Source organism: Monodelphis domestica, chromosome 2 (genome assembly GCF_027887165.1).
Source record: "Monodelphis domestica isolate mMonDom1 chromosome 2, mMonDom1.pri, whole genome shotgun sequence".
NCBI lineage: Eukaryota > Metazoa > Chordata > Mammalia > Didelphimorphia > Didelphidae > Monodelphis > Monodelphis domestica.
This window is the reverse complement of record NC_077228.1, coordinates 378,342,975-378,352,091: the sequence shown is the minus strand read 5'-3', so window position 1 is coordinate 378,352,091 and position 9,117 is coordinate 378,342,975. Positions and strand designations below refer to the sequence as shown.

Here is a 9,117-nt window from a genome sequence, read left to right as displayed (position 1 = left end):
GAGTTTAGTAAGTTTAGTATGGGAAAGCAAAGGAAGAGGTGAACAACAAACAGAATATGATCAGATAAGGGTATTTCAGAGTTCTTGAACATGGAGATGATGCATATGTGCATGATGACATGGTCAAAGATATGACCATCTTTTTATGACTAAGGTGAGATAGAGGAATAGGTCATGGAAAGGGATTAGGCTGAAGAATTGAGGAAGTGTCAATATGGATGTTGAAGGTCCCCTAGTGTGAAAACAGGAGTTGGAAAGGAGAAAAAGACTGTGAGCCAGGTACTGAATGTCTTGAAGAAAGAAGAGTAGTGCCTAGAGGTCTCTACAGAACAGCTATCAGATGAAAGATGTATATTACAAGGACTTCAAAGGAGGAGAGGTTACAAAGAAGGAAAGGAGGAAAGGTTGAAATAGCAGTGAGAGCAAAGAGCGTTCCAACTCCTCCTTTCAATCAAAGGAATGAATGAAAATAAAGCCAGTGAGAAATATGTAAGTATATTTATAAACAAAAATATAAATATGTTTATCTAGAAAAATATAATGTAAAATATACAAAATAAAATATAATATACAAATAAAGCCAATAACAATAGTTATTATCCTTTCCTCTTCCCTCTAAAGGCTAGAGCTAGGCAGGAAATGGCACAGCAGATGTACATTGAACCTGTACAACCATAGATAGAAGTCCTGCTCCATGTTCTTTCTCTGCCCTTGGGACCAGCACAACAGAAGATGACATATACTTCAATGGAAGGTTACACTTGTTCAGAATTAATGGGAGATAGAAACAAAAGATGTTCATAAATACAACATTCAAAAGATAAAATTCAGATGGAGACAAGATGCAAATATATTACAAGTAAAATAATAATACAAAAGTAGGTGAGATGGCAAGAGGAAGTACAAAATTATTTCTAAAATGAGTGGGGCAGAGTGATATGTGAACAGTTCATGAATTTTCAGACTTCCATCATTGTTTTGAATTTTTTCCCCATCTTTCTTTCCCCATCAAGTCTTTCCAGTCTTGAAGGAGCATTCTGATTACCCTCCAATTCTCTCTCCATATCACTCTAAAATTCTTGAAAATCTAATCTCTCTCCATGTTCTCATCCACTTCAGCTCACATTCACTCCACAATCACTTAGAATCCATCTCTACCATTCAACAAAATTGCTCTCTTAAAGATCACCAGTTATTTCCTCATCACCAAATCCAATGACTTTTTCTTGATTCTCAGTGAAGTGCTGGCACTGTTGAATACCCTGGGCACATTCTCCCTTCCCTTGGTACCTCTTACATTCTCAGGACATTTTTATAACTTCATTCTTTATGTTCCTCTCTGGCTCCTCTTTATCCTGTTCCTAACAGTAGGTATTCCCCAAGGCTCTGTCCTCAGTTCCATTCTCCTCCTTCTACCTTACCAATCTATTTATACCTATATCTTTCCAGATAACTTTTCTATGCAGATGACTTGCAATTCTATAATCCTCTCCTTGACTTCCCTCAAAATGCCAGTTACATATCTCTCTACAGCAAAGATGTCAAATACACACTTATGACTGACAACACTTGCCCATTTCTATTTGAGTTCTACACCACTTCTCTGTAGCTGTGATGTCAAACACAAATAGAAACAGAATAGAAATAGAAATTTGGCACCAGGGTCTTGAGTTTGATGCATCTAGTGTACAGGACACTTCTATCTAGAAACTAAAGTGCCCATCTTTTATTCCCCTACACAATAATTCCAATTGCTGCCTATTGCCCTTAGGAGCAAATATAAGCTCCTCTTTCATTTTTTAAACCCTTCCCTTCTGTCTTAAATCAATACTGTGTATTGGTTCCAAGGCAGAAGAGTAGTAAGGGCTAAGCAATGGGGATTAAGTAATTTTCCCAGGGTGAGGGCTACATAGCTTCTGAGGTTCCTTCCAGCTCTAGATCTATGAAACTATTAGATTTGTTAATTGTTTAACTAATGTGAGAATGAGACAAAAGTTTTAACTATGTGAATGGTGGTATTCCCAACAGAAACCTGGAAGTCAGAAGGAGAAGAATAATTAAAGAAGCTTTAGACATATTGAAGTTGGGATAATAAATTAATTGACAAGAATTTATCAAGTGGTATTATACTAAAGGCCAGTCTCTGTTGCATTCCAGAATACAAAGATAAAAATTAAGTTGTCTCTGTTCTCAAACATCTCACATTTTTTCAGAGGAAACAGCATATCTTTAAGTGCATAGAGATAAATTAAATCCAAGAAAGTGGATTTAGGAACTGACTGAATTCACATTCAAACTCAGGAACCTCCATTCCCAAGCCCACCTCTCTATCTAAGGAGACACCAAGCTGCTCTATGCTTTGTTATTTTAAAAGTCCTTCACAACCAGTCCCTGAACTGGCTTTCTAATCTTATTGTACATTCCTCTTTTTCCTAGACTCTAAGGTCCAGTCAAGTTCCTTGTCTTGCTATCTCTCACACACAGAACTTCATCTCCACACCTTTGTACTGGTTGTCTTCCCAGATCTCTTAACCCAATGATACACTGTCAATTCTAACTCTGAAATATATCTGATATTTCTCCTCTCTGTCTCTACTGCAACTACCTTAGGATGGGCCCTAATTACCACTCTACCTGGCCTTTGGAAACAGCCCTCAAACTAGTTTTCCTGCTACTAGCACTGTAACTAATGAAACTCAATGGAGCCTCCCAACTGACTACATCGGGAGTAATTATATTGGTGGATGAAGCATGTAGTCAGGGCATTTATGGCCCAGGAAGGGCAGTGACTTTGGCCAGGTTGTACAAACTGGCTACAACCCAGTTGTCTTTGGACAGACTTGTCTTTGGGGGAGGGTAGTGTTTGAGTGTACTACTGTCCCAAGTCAACTGTTAAAGTATTAAAAAGGTACTGGTGTCATGGGAAATCTTGGCATTTATTTCTATGTGCTTCTTCCATAGAAATCTCATATATTGTAGCTGTGCTAAGAAACAGGTTGAGTAGGGAAGGGAAGGAAGGGAAGTTTATTCATGAAGAGGATGTGACTGTGATGATAAGGTAATTCAGGTACAGCGTGGATTATGTTATTTGTTTATTTTTTAAAGAATATTTTATTATTTCCAATTATATCAGGTTGTATTATTTAAAGGAGAATGATAGGAGGTCCTATCACATAACCCACTAGGAACATTTTTAAATTTTTGAGGCCTCCCCTCCCCCTTCTTTGTCCCAAGATGTTCCCAGGAGTGGAGAGGAGGTGTATGAATTGTGGGCTATAGGGACCAGGGCAACAGCACAGAAAAGTACAACTTATTTGGCCCTTCCTGGGCCACTGGCAGCAGCAGCCCAATCCCTTCTTGAGCCCCCTATTTTATTATCAATCATTCTTTAAGTTAATTATGGTAGAAGTTGAGTGACTAGAGAAGTGTCCTTGGACAGTGGAAGATACTACTTTGATTAGTTACTAGTTGTGGATAATCTGCTCATGTCCATGGTATAATGAATAAAGTACAGGGACTGAAGTCAAGAAGGATTAAGCTCCAATACAGCCTCAGGCAGTTACCAGCTATATGACCCCTGGACAAGTCACTTAATCTCTCTTTGCCTCAGTTTCCTCATCTATAAAATGGAAATATTAATAGTATCTATTTTTCAGAGTTGTTTTGAGGACAAAATGAGATAATAATAAAGCACTTAGCACATAGTAAATACTAAGCAAATGTTTTGGTTGATGTTTAGTTGTTGTTTGGTCACCCAAATTCGGTGACCCTATTTGGAATTTTCTTGGCAAAGATACTGGGGTGGTTTGTCATTTCCTCTTCCAGGTCATTTTATAGATGAAGAACTGGGATCATTGGGGTTAAGTGATTTTCCTACACTCATCTGAGCCTAGACATGAACTCAGGAAGATGAGTCTTCCTGACTCCTGTGAACTTTAGATTACTCCACCCTACTTAGTCTAACAAAAATCAGTAAATTGTGAACTTTAGATTACTCCACCCTTAGTCTAACAAAATCAGGAATTTCTTTTTTTTTTTTTAATATATTTTATTTGATCATTTCCAAGCATTATTCGTTAAAGACATAGATCATTTTCTTTTCCTCCCCCCCACCCCCCATAGCCGACGCGTAAGTCCACTGGGCATTAGATGTTTTCTTGATTTGAACCCATTGCTTTGTTGATAGTATTTGCATTAGAGTGTTCATTTAAAGTCTATCCTCTGTCATGTCCCCTCAACCTCTGTATTCAGGCAGTTGCTTTTTCTCGGTGTTTCCACTCCCATAGTTTATCCTTTGCTTATGAATGGTGTTTTTTTTCTCCTGGATCCCTGAAAGTTGTTCAGGGACATTACACCGCCCCTAATGGAGAAGTCCATTACGTTCGATTATACCACAGTGTATTAGTCTCTGTGTACAATGTTCTCCTGGTTCTGCTCCTCTCGCTCTGCATCACTTCCTGGAGGTTGTTCCAGTCTCCATGGAACTTCTCCACTTTATTATTCCTTTGAGCACAATAGTATTCCATCACCAACATATACCACAGTTTGTTCAGCCATTCCCCAATTGATGGGCATCCCCTCGTTTTCCAGTTTTGGGCCACCACAAAGAGCGCAGTTATGAATATTTTTGTACAAGTCTTTGTGTCCATTATCTCTTTGGGGTACAGACCCAGCAGTGCTATGGCTGGGTCAAAGGGTAGATATTCTTTTGTCGCCCTTTGGGCATAGTTCCAAATTGCCCTCCAAAATGGTTGGATCAGTTCACAACTCCACCAGCAATGAATTAATGTCCCTACTTTGCCACATCCCCTCCAGCATTCATTACTTTCCTTTGCTGTTATGTTAGCCAATCTGCTAGGTGTGAGGTGATACCTCAGAGTTGTTTTGATTTGCATCTCTCTGATTATAAGAGATGTAGAACACTTCTTCATGTGCTTGTTAATAGTTTTGATTTCTTTATCTGAGAACTGCCTATCCATTTCCCTTGCCCATTTATCAATTGGAGAATGGCTTGATTTTTTGTACAATTGATTTAGCTCATTATAAATATGAGTAATTAAACCTTTGTCAGAGGTTTCTATGAAGATTTTTTCCCAATTTGTTGTTTCCCTTCTGATTTTAGTTATATTGGTTTTGTTTGTACAAAAGCTTTTTAGTTTGATGTAGTCAAAATTATTTATTTTACATTTTGTGATTCTTTCTATATCTTGCTTGGTTTTAAAGCCTTTCCCCTCCCAAAGGTCTGACATGTATACTATTCTGTGTTTACCCAATTTACTTATGGTTTCCTTCTTTATGTTTAAGTCACTCACCCATTTTGAATTTATCTTGGTGTAGGGTGTGAGGTGTTGATCTATTCCTAGTCTCTCCCACACTGTCTTCCAATTTTCCCAGCAGTTTTTATCGAATAGTGGATTTTTGTCCCAAAAGCTGGGATCTTTGGGTTTATCGTATACTGTCTTGCTGAGGTCTTTTTCCCCCAGTCTATTCCACTGATCTTCCTTTCTGTTTCTTAGCCAGTACCAAATTGTTTTGATGACTGCTGCTTTGTAATATAGTTTGAGGTCTGGGACTGCAAGGCCCCCATCATATGTGTTTTTTTTCATTATTTCCCTGGATATCCTTGATCTTTTGTTCTTCCAAATGAACTTTGTTATGGTTTTTTCTAAATCAGTGAAGAAGTATTTTGGTAGTTCAATGGGTATGGCACTAAATAGATAAATAAGTTTGGGTAGGATGGTCATTTTTATTATATTGGCTCGTCCTATCCATGAGCAGTTAATGTTTTTCCAATTGTTCAAGTCTAGTTTTAGTTGTGTGGCGAGTGTTTTGTAGTTGTGTTCATATAGTTCCTGTGTTTGTCTTGGGAGATAGATTCCTAGGTATTTTATTTTGTCTAAGGTGATTTTGAATGGGATTTCTCTTTCTAGTTCTTGCTGCTGAGCTGTGTTGGAGATATATAGAAAAGCTGATGATTTATGTGGGTTTATTTTGTATCCTGCAACTTTGCTAAAGTTGTTGATTATTTCAATTAGCTTTTTGGTTGAATCTCTAGGATTCTTTAAGTAGACCATCATGTCATCCGCAAAGAGTGATAACTTGGTCTCCTCCTTGCCTATTCTGATACCTTCAATTTCTTTATCTTCTCTAATTGCTACTGCTAGTGTTTCTAGTACAATGTCAAATAGTAGAGGTGATAATGGGCATCCTTGTTTCACTCCTGATCTTATTGGGAATGCATCTAGTTTATCCCCATTGCAGATGATATTAGCTGTTGGTTTTAGATATATACTGTTTATTATTTTTAGGAATGACCCTTCTATTCCTATGCTTTCTAGTGTTTTTAATAGGAATGGGTGTTGTATTTTATCAAAGGCTTTTTCTGCATCTATTGAGATAATCATGTGGTTCTTGCTAGTTTGCTTGTTGATGTGGTCTATTATGTGGATGGTTTTCCTAATGTTGAACCAGCCCTGCATCCCTGGTATGAATCCTACTTGATCATGGTGAATGATCCTTCTGATCACTTGCTGGAGTCTTTTTGCTAGTATCCTATTTAAAATTTTTGCATCTATATTCATTAGGGAGATTGGTCTATAGTTTTCTTTCTCTGTTTTTGACCTGCCTGGTTTTGGAATCAGTACCATGTTTGTGTCGTAAAAGGAGTTTGGTAGAACTCCCTCTTTGCTTATTATGTCAAATAGTTTGTATAGTATTGGGGTTAACTGTTCTCTGAATGTTTGATAGAATTCACAGGTGAATCCATCAGGCCCTGGGGATTTTTTCTTAGGAAGTTCTTTGATGGCTTGATGGATTTCAATTTCTGATATGGGATTATTTAAGAATTCTATTTCCTCTTCTGTTAGTCTAGGCAGTTTGTATTTTTGTATATATTCATCCATTTCTCCTAAATTGGTGTATTTATTGCCATATAATTGGGCAAAGTAATTTCTAATGATTGCCTTAATTTCCTCCTCATTGGAGGTGCTGTCCCCCTTTTCATCTTTAATGCTGTGAATTTGCTTTTCTTCCTTCCTTTTTTTAATTAGATTGACCAGTACTTTGTCTATTTTGTTTGTTTTTTCAAAGTACCAGCTTCTTGTCTTATTTATTAAATCAATAGTTCTGTCGCTTTCGATTTTATTAATTTCTCCCTTAATTTTTAGGATTTCTAATTTCGTTTTCTGCTGGGGGTTTTTAATTTGATCGCTTTCGAGTTTTTTCAATTGCATTTCCAATTGATTGATCTCTGCTCTCCCTTGTTTGTTAATATGAGCTTTCAGGGATATGAATTTGCCTCTGATTACCGCTTTGGCTGCATCCCAAAAGGTTTGAAAGGATGTTTCGCCATTGTCATTTTCCTTGATGAAATTATTAATTGTTTCTATGATTTCTTCTTTAGCTAAACGGTTTTGGAGTATCATATTGTTTAATTTCCAATTGGTTTTAGATTTGGTTTTCCATGTACCATTACTAATCATTATTTTTATTGCCTTGTGATCTGAGAAGGCTGCATTCATTATTTCTGCTTTTTTGCATTTGTGTGCTATGTTTCTGTGACCTAATGTATGGTCAATTTTTGTGAATGTGCCATGTGGTGCTGAGAAGAAGGTGTATTCCTTTTTATCCCTATTTATTTTTCTCCATATGTCTATTAATTCTAATTTTTCTAAGATTTCATTCACTTCTTTTACCTCTTTCTTATTTATTTTTTGATTTGATTTATCTAAATTTGATAATGGTTGGTTTAAGTCTCCCACTAGTATGGTTTTATTGTCTATTTCTTCCTTCAATTCTCCTAGTTTCTCCATTAGAAATTTGGGTGCTATATTATTTGGTGCATACATGTTGATTAATGATATTTCCTCATTGTCTAGAGTCCCTTTTAACAAAATATAATTACCTTCCCTATCCCTTTTGATCAGGTCTATTTTTGCATTGGCTTTATCAGATATCATGATTACCACTCCTGCCTTCTTTCTATCAGTTGAGGCCCAGAAGGTCTTACTCCATCCTTTAATTCTGACCTTGTGGGTGTCAACCCGCCTCATGTGTGTTTCTTGAAGACAACATATGGTAGGGTTTTGGATTCTAATCCATTCTGCTATTTGTCTACGTTTTATGGGTGAGTTCATCCCATTCACATTCAAAGTTATGATTGTCATTTGTGGACTCCCTGGCATTTTGATTGCCTTCCCTAATTCTAACCTTTTCTTCTTCGGCTCTACCTTTTAGTCCAGTGATTTACTTTGAATCAGTCCCCCTTGTCCCCTCCCTTGATGTTTCCCTTTTTAGTCCCTCCCTTTTTGTTCCCTCCCCCTCCCCCCTCTCTTTCCCTCCCTTTTTGTTCTCCCTCTCCCCCTCCCCCCCTTGGTTTTCCCTTCTCCTTACCCTTGTTGGGTAAGATAGAATTCAAGATCCCAATGGATCTGGATGTTTTTCCCTCTCAGAGTTGATTTCCCTGAGATTGAGGTTTAAGTAAACCCCCCCCCCCTCTCTTCCTCTCCTTCTTATAGGAGTTTTCTTCCCCTCCCCTTCCCCTGTGAATCTTTGTGTGAGAACCATTATTCTATTTGGTCTTTCTTTGCCCCCTATTTATACATTACATTTTCCCCACATGTTAGTATACATAGGTTGATATAAATGTAGTCCTTATAGAAGAGAGTTTGAGTAAAAGAAGATAACATTTTTCCCCTTTCCTTAATATTTACCTTTTCAGGTATTCCTTGCTCTTTGATTTTCGGTATCAAACTTTCCACAGAGCTCTGGTCTTTTCTTTGCAAAAAGTTGGAAGTCTTCTATTTTGTTGAATGCCCATACTTTCCCTTGGAAGTATATAGTCAGTTTTGCTGGGTAGCTGATTCTTGGTTGGAGACCCAGCTCTCTGGCCTTTCTGAAGATCATGTTCCATGCCTTACGATCATTCAGAGTAGAACTTGCAAGGTCTTGTGTGACCCTGATTGGCATTCCTTTATATCTAAATTGTCTTTTTCTGGCTTCCTGTAGGATTTTTTCTTTTGTTTGATAGCTTTGGAATTTGGCAATTACATTCCTGGGAGTTGTCTTTTGGGGGTTTAGTGTAGAAGGTGTTCTGTGAGCTCTGTCAGTGGCTGTATT

General features: G+C 37.5%; 1 long non-coding RNA gene across 1 annotated transcript in view; it reads left to right on the top strand.

Moving 5' to 3' along the window:
• LOC103101504 (uncharacterized) overlaps positions 1–1,097 on the top strand; it is a 48,324-nt gene extending 47,227 nt beyond the window's left edge. The window contains exon 3 of the long non-coding RNA XR_008916645.1: positions 622–1,097. This is a non-coding gene — a long non-coding RNA (uncharacterized LOC103101504). The remainder of the gene's footprint in view (positions 1–621) is intronic.
• Positions 1,098–9,117: the final 8,020 nt, after the last annotated feature.